This window comes from Culex quinquefasciatus, chromosome 3 (genome assembly GCF_015732765.1).
Source record: "Culex quinquefasciatus strain JHB chromosome 3, VPISU_Cqui_1.0_pri_paternal, whole genome shotgun sequence".
In the NCBI taxonomy this organism is placed as follows: Eukaryota; Metazoa; Arthropoda; class Insecta; order Diptera; family Culicidae; genus Culex; species Culex quinquefasciatus.
Window position 1 is genome coordinate 46,400,506 of NC_051863.1, and position 15,750 is coordinate 46,416,255.

A 15,750-nucleotide genomic window follows, 5' to 3' on the forward strand; every position below is an offset into this window, starting at 1 on the left:
ACTTAGAAAACATCAATTTTCCTGTTTTGAACCTTTGCATGGCAATATCTCAGCAACTATGGGTCGTATCAACAAAGTTCAATCAAGCAAAATATAGCGAATTTTCTCAGCTTTTCAAAAATATTTTTTTCAAGGTTGGGCAAATATGGGCACTAATTTAAAAAATTAAAAACTGCGACTATTTTCAAAAAAGTTACCTAAAAAGGGTTTTAACTTGAAAACGGTGCACTTCATCAAAAATTCACTAAAGTACTTTTTGATTGCAAATTCGATTTTACATCGAAAAATTAAGTTGAATTTTTTTTGCGACCAATATTCTATTTTTTGAAAAAATCTGTATATCAAAAAATCATAACTCGGTCAAAGATTTTTTGCCCATTCTGGAAATTTCTGAAAAGTTGGCATGTCCTATGGCATGTTATGTCCTCTAAAACATATCAAAAAATGAAAAAATTAAAAATAGTGTTTTTTTTGCAAATCAAGTTTTAGTGACAAAAAGTTAAATTTAAAATTACCAAATTTTGTTTTACCGTGTACCATTTTTTTCAGTGTAGTCCATCTCCATACATACAACTTTGCCCAAGACACCAAATCGATCAAAAATTCCTTCAAAAGATACAGATATTTGAATTTTCACACATCATTTTTTTATGGACAGCTGCCAAATTTGTATGGAAAATTATATGGAAAAACTAATAATGCAAAATGGCTTCTTTGGGCATACCGATGGCACCAAAAAAGTTTCAGCCGGATTAAAAAATACAAAAAAAAATCGAATGACCGAAATCTCAGAGAATTGCTCAGTGGTCTTCAGCCGGCTAAAACTCGCGGGCCATTTTGGAAACTTGCTGTAGTATCGCGGACCGCATGTGGAACACACATAAAAATTAATGAAACTTGTAAAATTTTATTAGTTTGAAGTTGATCTTTTTTATAAAATTTTGTTTTGGTACGACTTTTTCATATAATTTTCAAATTTCCGTTCAATACTTATACTTCCACATCAATCCCTTATATGAAATTTCCTGCGTAAAATTTAAATTTTCTTCAAAATAATATTTTTTAAAAATAATTTTCCAAAAATAAATTGGGATTGAGCTTTTTTGGCTTAGGCATTTTTCTGTTCTTTACAATGATTTTTTTAAAATTTTAATGAGTTTTGAAACGAACATTTTACAATACAATCTTTGAAAAGCATTTTTTCTACTGTATTAAAAAATCTACAAAAGAAATTAATTTGTTTTACAATGTTGTTTTCCGAAAAAATAGCGTAAATTTGATACATCTGTTATTTTTTTCTAAATCATTATGACCTGGATGGACAAAAACAAAATAGATGAGTATTTTAGATTTATCTTCAAATGAAATTATGATTATGAATTTTGGTGTACAGGTGATTATGAAATTTTGGTGTCTTCGACAAAGCTGCTTGGATTGCCAAGCTCAACAACTTTCTACAAGACAAAAAAATCCCAAAAATATTCCTGAAAGGAACAACTTGTCTCTTTGTATTCATGGTCATTTCAAGTGCTACTGCTACTACTTTGGATCGTTTAAAGTAAATTGAAGAAATTTTTTAGAATTGTTAGAGCCATATAAGTTCATCGCATTTCGATGAACTGTCGACCTCCTACTACATTACACGTGAGTTTCGGATTCAGTTCAATATGAAAATGGGAACCTACTCACGTTTCACCGTATGGTGACTGATTTTATATTCGACTATCCGTCATCTTTCACCAGCCGGAGCTCTCACTCTTTGGTTGTTTTATTTTATGAACTGATGTTCAATTTTGATTGGTTAGACTGCTATTCAGTTTTTATTTGCCTTTTTTTGTTTTGCTTTTTAATAACAATCACCTACAAAAATAGAAAAAAAAATGACTGCGCAGGTTAAACTTGAGGGGAAGCATGAAGTTTGGGGTCCCCAGAAACACGTGCACTTTGAATTTATCAAAAATATTCAGACAGGGCTGAATGGTTTTTCTCCAATGTTTATATGGAGAATTAGGGCGGTTCGTCGCTCTTGCATACAACCGAAAAATTGCATGCAATATGTGGGAGAAGCGAACAGCACTAATTCCCCATACAAACTTTGGAGGAAAACCATTCTTCCAAGTCTAAATATTTTTGAAAAAAAAAAAATCAAGGTGCACGTGTTTCTGGAGACACAAAACTTCATGCTTCCCTTCGAGTTGAGCCTGCGCAGAAATTTCGTTGTTTGGTACAATAATTCAAATTTCGTCAACATTCCACTTGCAAGGGATTCGCACATAGTCTAGTCGCTTCTTGATGGACACCAGACAGACGCTTCATGGCATATGATCTGTATGCAAAATTGCACGTTTTCTGCACTGATACAGCATTAATGCGGTGTTTTTTTTTGTTCCAGCCGCAACAGCATGGCATGGGTGGATCGTTCGTTCGTTTGTTTTTTTTTTTTTGCATGGTCACACCCGGCTTACTGAAGAGCCGGGCACATGTTTGGCCGGGTGCCGTATTTTGAAATGCAAAGAAAATAAAAACATTGCACCAGCTCTCAGCTCGGCACCGTCAACCATCAGTCCAGAGCGGTGGGCTGACAAATTCGATTCGATGTGCATTTAAGGGCCCACAATCGTCGTAAATTTTGCCGCAGACTGGCGGTTGCTGCAAAACTCGTGGAGCAAAAATAAACATTTATTTGACACAAATGTAACGACGTTCCACGTGTACTTCAATCCGCCAGATAAATCAAACAGATTGCTCGTCGTAATGAAGTAAAAGGGGTGCAGCTTGAACCGTTTTGTGGGGTGTTTTGGGGGGCAATCGGGGTGGTATAGAACTGGATTAGAAGGTGTCGTCTTAGTTATGATGATGTCGGCTAAGTTGAAACCACTTTGTATGGGAGTTGTTGCTGGAGTTGCCAACCTCTAAAAGCTACAGTCAAAGTCGTTTGAAAAGTTGCCTAACTTCAAACTACTGTTACCGTAATCTGGGGTGAATCGGGACTACAGTCTGAATAGGGACAGCAGTTTTTAATGCACTTAAAGCTTTTAAATTTGGAAATGGATATACACATTTTGTTGGCCTGAGTCTGTTCTAACCGAAACCAACCAGAAAAATCAAATTATTGTGCTCCAACATGGTTAAAACTGCTGTCCCAATTCGCCCCATGTGTCCCGATTGACCCCAGTTTACGGTATGTCAAGTCTAAAAATAAGAGTTCTAATTAATTCCTATCGACACGCTTGATTGTTATGAAAGTAATAAAAAACTCATTTAATCAACACAAGCAAAAATAGCTTTATTGCTGTGTGGAATAAAATCTACAATCTAATCACAATTTAACGTGAAGACTTCCATCATTGTAATGATTTTTCGTTCAAAGATATAAATTTTGCATCACTTTCAATATTTTGACAAAATTCCTTCAATAAGTTGTTTAGAATAGTGCCCTACACATGCTGATTCCTTTTGGTATCGATTATCCCATTCCTTGTAAAGTTATGGAAATCGTCATTAATCAATGATTGCCAACTAGGACGTCAATGACTGTTCCACAAAATTATATAAATTTTGAAACACAATTGATTTAGATCAAAAATTCCTTCAGTGGCTTCTAGATGGCAACAATCGGCACATGCTGATTCATTTAGGTGCTGAAATTCGTTAAATTGAATTTAATACAGAATATTTTATAGTGATGATGATCAAATTTCTTCGAAAATGATCAACGGCTTCACCTTAAGACCAAATCCATTTGCATCCACTGGCGGTACCAAGCTCAAACAGAAGCGGGGGCGGGGGCCCTCGGATGAGACTTTTTTGATTACGTCATTTGTGAATGACCCCTAGACAAATCTGGAACAAATTTCGTTCAAAGGGGGCTCGTGCGGATCTGGTACATTTCGCCGAATGTCGTTTCGCCAACGGTCTGTTCACCGAAAGTCGTTTCGCTGAATGGTACGTTTCGTCGAAAGTCATTTCACCGAATGGACGTTTCACCGAATTGCCTAAAAAATCAACTTTTTTGTATTATTTATGCTATTTTACCGGTGCAAACTCGAGAAGAAGTGGCAAGATAATAATATAATAATGCAAAAGGTATAGAACGTCTCATGTTTGAAAGAATGCAAAAACTCCCAGAAATAATACAAATAAATTGTTTAAAAAATTAAGAATGTAAAAACTAACATAACCCAAATGATTTGTTCAACATTAAAAAAACTGTTCAGGTTTGGAAGTATGTTAAAACTCACAGAAAAAAAAACAAATTATTTACTTAGAAAAGAATGCAAAAACTCACAGAAATAATTGAAAAAATATGCTCAGTAAACAAAGGATGCAAAAACTAACGGCAATTTTTTTAAATGTTATGTTGAAAATCAAAAGAACTGCTCGTGTTAGAAAGAATGCAAAAACTCCCAAAAAATATAAAAATTATATGCTTAAAAAACAAAGAATGCAAAAAATAATAAATTAAAATTATAACTCACAGAAATGATTTAAAATTGTATGCTGAAATTAAATATCTGCTTATGTTTGATAGAATGCAAAAACTCACAAAATTGTTTAACTCGATTATTTTTTAAACAATTGTTTAGGCCGATGCAAATATTTAAAAAAGTTTTTGTCCCTCGGCCCTGGCCGAGGTCAAGGGGGGGGGCAAAAAAATAAAAAAATTTAAAAATTTAAATAACAAGCCATAGTCTTCACATTTAAATGAAAAAAGTGTTTTAAAATACATTTTACACTAGTTCAGTTGTTTTGCAATCATTAGTTTTCAAAAAATCTAAGATCTGACAAAAACAAAAGTTGTATCGAAAAAAAAGATTTCGCATCGAAAATTTTCAAAAAATCTTAAGATTTTTCAATTAACCCAAACATGCTAAAAATGGTTTTAAACGCAGAAGAATGTATTTTAATTTGATTTCAGCTGGTTGCACTTGAATTTTCATTGAAATTTTGAAGTTTATTGTAAAAATATTTTTTTTGCCCCCTGATTTTTCGGGCCAATTTTGAAGAGGGGGTGACAAAAACTTTTAAAAATATTTGTACCAGCCTTATACATAAAACTTAAAAAATAACATACTAGCAAACAAAATAATACAAATTTTTAAAAAGAATTCAAAAACTCCCTAAAAGGTTTAAACATTATATCAATTAAAAAAATACTTTCAATATAATTTGTGTCCTTTTTATAAAGTTTTTTTTTACGATTTTTTGTCAATTCGGTGAAACGTCGCATTCGGCAAACGTCCCATGCGGTGAAACGGCATTCGGCGAAATGACATTGGGAGAAACGACCGTCGCCGAAACGGCATTTGGCGAAATGTCCCGCACCCTCATCAGAATTTTTATTAAGTCATCAAATCGGGCGTCTAATTTCATATAAACTTCCCTTTAACATCAAATTTATAAATTTTCTGGTTGCAAATTATTGAACAAACACACCTTTTTCGAGTGTTCAAAGCAGAGTTCCCAAATGAACCGGTTAGGCTAGGTTCACCTATAAACTTGGTTCGGCTTAAGCCACCCTTTGTGGTTCAATCCTGGTTCAGTGAACCCTGAACCATGGCTTAAGCCAGGCTAACCAGGCACTGTGTAACAAATCTTATACGGCCTGCCCAACGTCCGGCCCGCGACTGCTTTTCAAAATGGTTCTATGACCGGCCCTTCATAAAATATTCAATAAATTAATTGAGTGTCTAAATAAAAAAAAAAATCAATGGAAACAATAAAAAAGATTTAATAACAAAACAATTATTTGTTTATTTTGTTTTTGACATACAATGTTACTAATTCAACGTTTGTTATGATTATGCCTTTGTATTTTTTGAAATGATTTTATTTCACATCTAAACATTCTTTATGTTTGAATTTAATTTTTATTATTTCAATATTGGTGTTATAAGAATTAATTATTTAACTTGAAAAATATGCAAAAAGATTGCAAAAGACACTGAATTCTAATTTCTTAAAGTTTTGGCTGTTTTTATTTCTAATTCAATTGTTTCTTTTTTGAGGATTTTGATTAATTATTATTATTTTTTCAGAGCAACTTTTCAATGATAAAGTTTTGCTGGGCAATAGCTTAAAAAAGGCAAATTAATCATATTGAAAATAAAGATCGCTGCAAAAGAAGTCAAGAAATTAGATAGCATTTTTTATGATCCTCAATAATTTTAAGAAATTTGAAGAATGACTAATCAGATTTTTATTTGTAAACACTTTTTTTAAATTTCATGTCTTTAAAATAATTTTAAAATGTTTTGTAAAATATTTGAATAAAGGTGCACAACAACGCAAAAAATGTTTTTTCGTAGAGAAGATTTGAATCCAAATTTCGTTTTAATAAATTTTATCTTGTCTTGTTGATTTTTCAAACTTGAATAAAAACTTGCAACGACGCAATTTTGATATTTTTTTTAGTTTATGGTGTCGGAATTCAATTTCAATCGACAAGAACAATTACAATACAATTTTGTACAAAACAAAATAAAAGTAAATCAATTAAACACATCTTTGAAAGTAATCTTTGTATTTCTTTCTCAAAATCAAGTTATTTGAATCTTATTTGCAACACTTGTTTATGTATTTGTTTACTTAAATTAATCTATCAAAATAAATTTTATGAAAAAAAATGTTTACTGTTTTTTACTTTCACCAACATTAGTTCCGACCCGCCTCTGCTTTAGAAAAATCTGATCTGGCCCGCAAGACCAAAAGGTTGGGCACCCCTGCTTATAGTGTAGCAATGTTGCAATGTAACATTTATTACACCGTAACATTCGTTACACCGCATCATTCGTTACACCGTAACATTCGTTACACCGTAACATTGTAACACCGTATTATGATTAAACCGTAACATTGTTGCACCACAAAATTCGTTACACCGTAACATTGTTACACCGCAACATTTATTACACCGTAATATGGTTACACCGTAACATTGTTACACCGTAACATTGTTACACCGTAACATTGTTACACCGTAACATTGTTACACCGTAACATTGTTACACCGTAACATTGTTACACCGTAACATTGTTACACCGTAACATTGTTACACCGTAACATTGTTACACCGTAACATTGTTACACCGTAACATTGTTACACCGTAACATTGTTACACCGTAACATTGTTACACCGTAACATTCGTAACACCGTAACATTCGTTACACCGTAACATTGTTACACCGTAACATTGTTACACCACAACATTCGTTGCATCGTAGCTATCATTACACCGTGACATTCCTTACACTGTAATAATGTTACGGTGTAATACTGTTACGGTGTAACAATGTTACGATGTAACAATGTTACGGTGTAACAATGTTACGGTGTAACAATGTTACGGTGTAACAATGTTACGGTGTAACAATGTTACGGTGTAACAATGTTACGGTGTAACAATGTTACGGTGTAATGTTGTTACGGTGTTACGGTGGTGTAACAATGTTACGGTGTAACAATGTTACTGTGTAACAATGTTACTGTGTAACAATGTTATGGTTTGAGCATACTACGGTGTAACAAAGCTTGCCGTTTAGCCTAAAATTCTTTGATCAGGTTCAAGCCAGGTTCAAGCCTGGTTCAAGCCAATGGTTCATTTTGGCTAGCCTCGACTGGTTTGAACCAAATGAACCATGGCTCGCGGCACTCAGTGAGCCTGAGCCGACGATGCTTGCCGACGTGTGGTGTGAACCTGAACCAGAAAAATGAACCTAGCCTAGCCGATGGCTTAGGCTCGTGGGAACACTGGTTCAAAGGACACAAATTACCCTTTCGGGCAAATTTTCACGCAAATCGGAGAGGGAGGTCGGGACAAAACCTGTGTTAGGTGGAGGATTACCCATTTACATTATTTTCAAAATAGTTTGTCTTGATAAGGGATCTTTATTATAAAAATGATCAAAAATCGTGGACCCTGTGTAGAAAATGTCCTTTGAGTTATTTTTTATCGCGTTTTTAAAACAATTAAATAAAAGTCGTTAAAATAGTTTTTTTGCCCAATTGGCCCCATTGACAGCGATGACTGCGCGCTGGCGGGTGTGTTTCGACGAACGATGATGACGACACCATCCATCCATCCACGAGGCCCGTCCGGATGCGATACAGAAAATGTCAAGCACGTGTTGGGCCGGCTAAGCTCGTGGATCAATCATAATGTTTGCGTGTGTGTATGTGTGTATATTTACACCAACGATGTTGCAAAGTTCTTGAACTGGATTTGAGACTTGCAAAATAAATAGTTTTTGACATTAGAATTTATTTTTTTGAATCAAAATTAAAGTAATTTTAAAAATGGAAAACTGACTGTTTTAATTTTATCAGAAAGTCTAGAAACGATGAAAACTTGATATTTTACAATATTTTACACTAAGAATAAAAAAAAATAAATATGTTGGACCATGTTGATCTTCATAGTTTACAGCGATTGCTCTTCTTCATTTTCACTTTGTTGTAATGTTGTTGTAAAACGATTCTCTCTCAATTTCTCTGGTATAGAAACGTTCTCTCGAGAGAATATGAGTTTACTATGAGAGAAATATTCATAAAGCGAGTTTGCACATATCTAGATTTTTTTTTGAAAAGGTCCTATAAGCTATTGTGTTTTATATGTTTATATGACTTTTTTTAAACTCTTGATATCAATTTGTTTTACACTTTTTAGTATATTTGAATTATATTTTTTATTGAATCATTAAATATTCAAAAAGCCCTGTTTTTGCTGAGGAAGAACATATTTTTGCTGTCATTTCTACAAAAATAACAGTGAATTTAAGACTAAGCTGACAATATTTTTTTTACGTTGAAAACTTGTTTGCACCGGCATCGCACAAAAACATTTCTCAATCTCTTTTTTTCTCTCTCTTTCAGACGTGCACTCTCACCGTTCTCGGCGTCGCGACGCCACAAGGGGGGGCCTTGCATTGCAGAGTAGTCCACTCGTTTCGCGGGTTTCAGCCGCTCTATCGAGAAATTAAAAGTGAGAGTGTGTGCGTGCAACATGGAGTTAAATTTTTCAAAGTGCCATGGGAACCTTCACAGCAACTGCACAGAAAGTTTAACTCCATGTTGCACACACTCTCACTTTTAATTTCTCGATACCTTGGACAGTTTCGCGCTCACCCGTTCAGTTGTCGTCGAGAAGCCCATTCAAACGGTTCGCGTGCGTACTTTGCGCTTCGACGTTTCATTGAAGGGAGAGTGTTTTCTGGACGAAGGGGGGGCGACAGAAAAAAAGCCGGCTCTTTGTGTGGATGTTTTGGCTCGGAACAGTGTGTGGGGGACTTGTGAACAAAAAGGAAGCAGACAACATTAAGTTTGGTGGAGTTGTTTTTTTTGGTAGTTCATTGTAAAAGAATAGCAAAGCTATCGTATTAAGTGACAGTGAATTGCGGAAAATTGTGAACTGAGTGAGTCATTCAGTTATTAGCGGAGAAGCTATAATACTGCGGATTATTGTTTGGAATATCTTCTGTCCTGGCGGCGGTACACCACTTTTCGATGTGAGTTTTATGTTGCGGTTAAAATGGTGGATGGATTGCAATTCGCTGTATCTGTGTGGTTTTGGGACAAACAAAAGCGCCATGCTTGTGTGTGGCGACAGATTATGTCGCAAGTTGAATGAACTGCGTCAAACTTACAATAATTACTTGTTGAAAAATACTTGAATAGATAGTTATACTCCTTGAAACTGAGCCTAGGTTGACAATCAAACTATGTAAAAACCCCTAATCAACTATGGTTCAAACATTCGCAAAACTCCAAATAATGTGTTCACTAACACATGCAGAAAAGATGCACAGACGACGCAGCTGCCATTTTTGTAAGGACCAACAGGAATGCATCTTTTGGCTGTAGACCAATTAATTTGAGCAATTTGCAATTTACAGGAAGCCATTTTGGAGAGCTGGAGCGCATTCAAAAAAGAAGTAGGGTATATGACCCTATTTTGGACCTAGTACCTATTTTGGACCTATTTTTATTAATCGAGTTAGTTCAGGCTTTTAAAGTACTAATTCACTGAATCCAACCTACAGAAAGTGTAGGCAGGATCGTTTTGTATCTTACCTCTTCCAAAAATGTTAACATTTTTGATTATTTCCGCCTCTTCAGCCACTTTTTCCAACGCCATTCGAACTTCCTTTCATTTTCCTAGCACATCGATTAGGTCCAAAAATTCCGGCCTTGTTGCTTATCAGATTTGGCTCGCGACACCTTGATGATTTTTTCTGTTTTGCACTGACACCAAGCAATTTCGTCCGGTTTCCGAGCAATGTAACTGTTGCTTATTTAATTCTTTCTTGTTTTCCGTCACTAAACTATTGATATAACTATTCTATTATCGAAAAAAACTAATTTCAAAATATATTTTCAAATCAGCCGCGTTGGATCAGTTTTTGGAGCTACTTTGCCGTCGGTTCAAGGCTATCACCAACACATGCATAACAAGGTGTTGCCAGTTTTGTTTATCAATTTATTTCGATATTTCATTGAAATTGATTGATTTTTTTTAACTTAATATTTTGAATTGAATTTCTTTACTGTAATTATTTGAATGAAATCTAAGCTTTAAAAAGCAAATGATTAACAGAAACAATGAAAATATGTTTTTTAAACGATTAAAATGCAAATTGATGCTAGAGATTTAGATGATTGATAGGACCGATTGCAAAGTATCCCAAAATTTAAACTGATGTTGATTTATTTTTGTCTTAACATCATTATCACCAATTTAGCCGCATATATTTTCAATTTTTGCTTCAAAAAATGCAAACTGGCTACCCTGTTGGAATTGAAGGGGAAACGATTGAAAAACCTAAAGGGTCTAGTTCATTAAATCGTCAGCTGTCACCGTGACAGGAGCTGTCAACATCGTTTACGAGTGGTTTTTGAAAAAGTCGTATGAATTAAATTTAAAAAAAAATCTTGAGTTAGTTTAAAAAAGATCCTAAGCGCTAGTTATAAACAAATCAATTTTTCGATTTGTTCTCGATCAATTTACGAATTATAAATAAAAAATGCTTTGAATTATCATCTGCACGTCTCTTAAATGCTCTTTACTGGAAAACAAACAAAATTTGGTTTGGTTCAGAAAAAAAATCAAATATATGTCGGAGATCGTGATGGCTTTTAAGACGTATTGCAAACTAATCAGAGAAATATACATATGGAAAATATATTTTTTGTAAGTTTTATCTGATTTTTGCATATTTATCTATATATAATTTTTAAAAATATAGGTATAACGATTTTTTTTTCGCCATTGGCAGCGTTGGTTTATAATAAATTACATTTTTAAGTTTTACCGTGTCAATCATGTTAGAAACACAATTAAACCAGCTAGAAAAATAAAAATCTTCGAAAAAAATAGGCATAAGAGGTTAATGCGATGTCAACATTATTATGATTTGAGACATATAGCCGGGGTGACTTTGATAGGTTTGATATTTTTCCGCAAAATGAAGAGTAAAATTGAATACGTACGGAATGGTATGGAATCATACTGACCGTGGTAGAGAAGTGCTCAAAGTACCTCATAAAGATCTTTTCATGAAATTTTGAAAAGTTTAAAAAGTCAGTTAACTATAACCACAGACAACAGACGTTTGGGCTCGATTCTTCCCTTGTGTAAATCATTGTTACAGATTTTTAGTTGTGGCAATCCGTTTGTGGCGCTGCAGTCGCTTTGCCCTGACACATTGCCCGCTGTCAAAATATCGCTTTCCGCCTACTTTCATTTTGTTGGTTTTCAACGTTTGTAATCGTTTGTTCTGGTTCTGGTGTTTGAGGATCGCTTACACTAGAAATCCGGTGGGGGAATCTGACGCGCCGGGGAGAACATTCAAGATTCAGGCCTTTGGTATGGCGACGAGGGTTCGCCGGAAGTGGCGTCACTTGAAGGTGGGGTGGGTTTCGAGGGCGTTGAAGATGTTGATGCCTTGGAGGTGAGCGTTGAAATGATCGTGGTAGCTGGTTTGTCGGTTCCGGAGATAATCTTCGGAATGCGGTCGTTTGGGGCCAAAAGGTTTACGGGGTTGGCCGTGATAATAGCTCTTGCTGACGGCGCCGATGACATCCAGACTTTACCGTGTCATACCTTGCTGTTTTTCCTTCTTCGACAGTTCCGGATTGTTTCGTTTCTGGTTCCGGATCTTTTATCCTCCAAGAAACGCTTGCCCATCCTCCCGATTTCCACCGGGTCTCCTCCTTATTTTCGCTCACCTCTGTTGGTTTTGTTTATAAACACAACCAGCAAAAATTTGACAGACTCAAGCGCGGCCTTGGTTGCTGTGTTAAAAAAACCATCAGATTAGACTATTTTTTAATATTGATAATTAAATGAAAAAAAATCCATGTGCTCGTAAATCGTGTTAATTGATAACACTACTCGACAAAACAAAACTTGTGTCAAGGGATTGACGATATCTCATCGGTTCCTCAGAGAAAAGGCATCCCCGAATCCGATGCAATCGACAGAATTTGATTTTATGTCCACGCGGACTGATGCGAATGTGGTAAATTTTTTAACATAAAAAAATCGAACAATTTAAAAAAAAAACTTGCGTCTCCTCCCAACTATATGAGCCATCTACAAAAATATGGAGGCGCCTGGTGCATAGCCATTTCCTTTAAGCACAACGGAAACAACCAATACAAATGTATAAAAAGTTGTCAAGATCGGGGGTCCACAGCTAGCATTTTTTGTACGATTATAAGAATAAATATTAAAAGTTTAAAATTAAAATATTTGAAAAACATTTTTTTTAAATATATTTGTTTACTAAAATTTTATGTTTCTCAAAGGTCTATGGGTACTTCGGGATGTCCATGGTAATCCAAGGACTCCCTAGAGTTAAGATCTATGAGTCTACCGCCGTAACAAGCAAGAGGTCGTCGGATTTTGACCCCGGATCATGTGCGTATAGCATCAGTGGATATGGTAGACTACTATATTAATGTAATGGGATGTACATGGTCATCCAAGGACTCCCTGGAGTTAAGATCTACGAGTCTACCGCCGTAACAAGCAAGAGGTCGTCGGATTTTGACCCCGGATCATGTGCGTATAGCATCAGTGGATATGGTAGACTACTATATTAATGTAATGGGATGTACATGGTCATCCAAGGACTCCCTGGAGTTAAGATCTACAATCGATGTAAAGTTATCGAAATATTTAAGTTTGAACGATGAACAAAAGTCCTTGCTTACCACTTTAGCCAAACGGCGACCTCTTTTTTGTTACGGTGGTAGACTCGTAGATCTTAACTCCAGGGAGCCCAACACATTTATATAGTAGTCTACCATATCCACTGATGCTATACGCACATGATCCGGGGTCAAAATCCGACGACCTCTTGCTTGTTACGGCGGTAGACTCGTAGATCTTAACTCCAGGGAGTCCTTGGATGACCATGGACATCCCATTACATTCAAATAGTAGTCTACCATATCCACTGATGCTATACGCACATGATCCGGGGTCAAAATCCGACGACCTCTTGCTTGTTACGGCGGTAGACTCGTAGATCTTAACTCCAGGAGTCCTTGGATGACCATGTACATCCCATTACATTAATATAGTAGTCTACCATATCCACTGATGCTATACGCACATGATCCGGGGTCAAAATCCGACGACCTCTTGCTTGTTACGGCGGTAGACTCGTAGATCTTAACTCCAGGGAGTCCTTGGATGACCATGTACATCCCATTACATTAATATAGTAGTTTACCATATCCACTGATGCTATACGCACATAATCCGGGGTCAAAATCCAACGACCTTTTGCTTGTTACGGCGGTAGACTCGTAGATCTTAACTCCATGGAGTCCTTGGATGACCATGGACATCCCATTACATTCATATAGTAGTCTACCATATCCACTGATGCTATACGCACATGATCCGGGGTCCAATTCCGACGACCTCTTGCTTGTTACGGTGGTAGACTCGTAGATCTTAACTCCAGGGAGTCCTTGGATGGCCATGTACATCCCTACACATTCATATAGTAGTCTACCATATCCACTGATGCTATACGCACATGATCCGGGGTCAAAATCCAACGACCTCTTGCTTGTTACGGCGGTAGACTCGTAGATCTTAACTCCAGGGAGTCCTTGGATGACCATGTACATCCCATTACATTAATATAGTAGTCTACCATATCCACTGATGCTATACGCACATGATCCGGGGTCAAAATCCGACGACCTCTTGCTTGTTACGGCGGTAGACTCGTAGATCTTAACTCCAGGAGTCCTTGGATGACCATGTACATCCCATTACATTAATATAGTAGTTTACCATATCCACTGATGCTATACGCACATAATCCGGGGTCAAAATCCAACGACCTTTTGCTTGTTACGGCGGTAGACTCGTAGATCTTAACTCCATGGAGTCCTTGGATGACCATGGACATCCCAATACATTCATATAGTAGTCTACCATATCCACTGATGCTATACGCACATGATCCGGGGTCAAAATCCGACGACCTCTTGCTTGTTACGGCGGTAGACTCATAGATCTTAACTCTAGGGAGTCCTTGGATTACCATGGACATCCCGAAGTACCCATAGACCTTTGAGAAACATAAAATTTTAGTAAACAAATATATTTAAAAAAAAATGTTTTTCAAATATTTTAATTTTAAACTTTTAATATTTATTCTTATAATCGTACAAAAAATGCTAGCTGTGGACCCCCCCGATCTTGACAACTTTTTTATACATTTGTATTGGTTGTTTCCGTTGTGCTTAAAGGAAATGACTATGCACCAGGCGCCTCCATATTTTTGTAGATGGCTCATATAGTTGGGAGGAGACGCAAGTTTTTTAAATTGTTCGATTTTTTATGTTAAAAAATTTACCACATTCGCATCAGTCCGCGTGGACATAAAATCAAATTCTGTCGATTGCATCGGATTCGGGGATGCCTTTGCTCTGAGGAACCGATGAGATATCGTCAATCCCTTGACACAAGTTTTGTTTTGTCGAGTAGTGTAATTAAAGTAGATTTACTATAGCATAAAAACACAATCTTTACCTTTTTATTTCTTTTCTCGAAAAATTTAAATAATATATTTTTAAACATTTTTGGGTGATGCATTTTCAAACACACCTTCTCAGAAAACCATCATGGCTGCTTTAGAGAGTGGCAATAGGCTAACAGATGGCGCTAGTAGATTAGCAGGATGCGGCAGCCATGTTTTTACACACGATTTTCAAAATATTTTGTTCTAGCCGCTACGTCTGTTGTCTGTGCTATAACTAAGAAAATGTTGATAAATAGCATTATTTTCATCTTCTCAACGTGTCATGATTTTTCAATGAACATGATTTTGAATCGTAAAACGGAATGCATTTTCGGATTCTTCGGACAATCTTCTACCAGGAAAAGGTAAAATAAGTAATATAAATATTATTAAATTTTATTTGTTTTTGAAACATAATTTAAAAAATCTCATAATTTAAAGGCATTTCCAGTAAAACAAATTTCATATAAAATGTGAAAACTTTTGATTCATTCTTTAAATTCAGTTATACATGTAATATAAATCCATAATTTAATAAACAAAACTAGTTTCAACGAATTTCAGGCAAAGTTCTAAATTTTTAACAATATTACCTAAAATGTATATGTATTATATTAAAAAGCTTATAAACATAATTAACTAAGTATTGACATAAATGATTTTCTTTAAAAATATATCAGCAACCTAAGTGATGGTAAGTTCG

General features: G+C 35.6%; 1 protein-coding gene across 5 annotated transcripts in view; it reads left to right on the forward strand.

Annotated features, from left to right (window-relative positions):
- LOC6045140 overlaps positions 1 to 15,750 on the forward strand; it is a 52,041-nt gene that overhangs the window by 18,062 nt on the left and 18,229 nt on the right. The window contains exons 2-3 of one of the 5 annotated variants that reach the window (XM_038262738.1): positions 8,875 to 8,983; positions 9,115 to 9,506. The exons of 1 other annotated variant lie outside the window; for it this stretch is intronic. The gene's annotated coding sequence lies outside the window, so the exon portion shown is untranslated. The remainder of the gene's footprint in view (positions 1 to 8,874; positions 8,984 to 9,114; positions 9,507 to 15,750) is intronic. 3 more of the 5 variants (XM_038262739.1, XM_038262741.1, XM_038262740.1) reach the window with 3 other exon arrangements.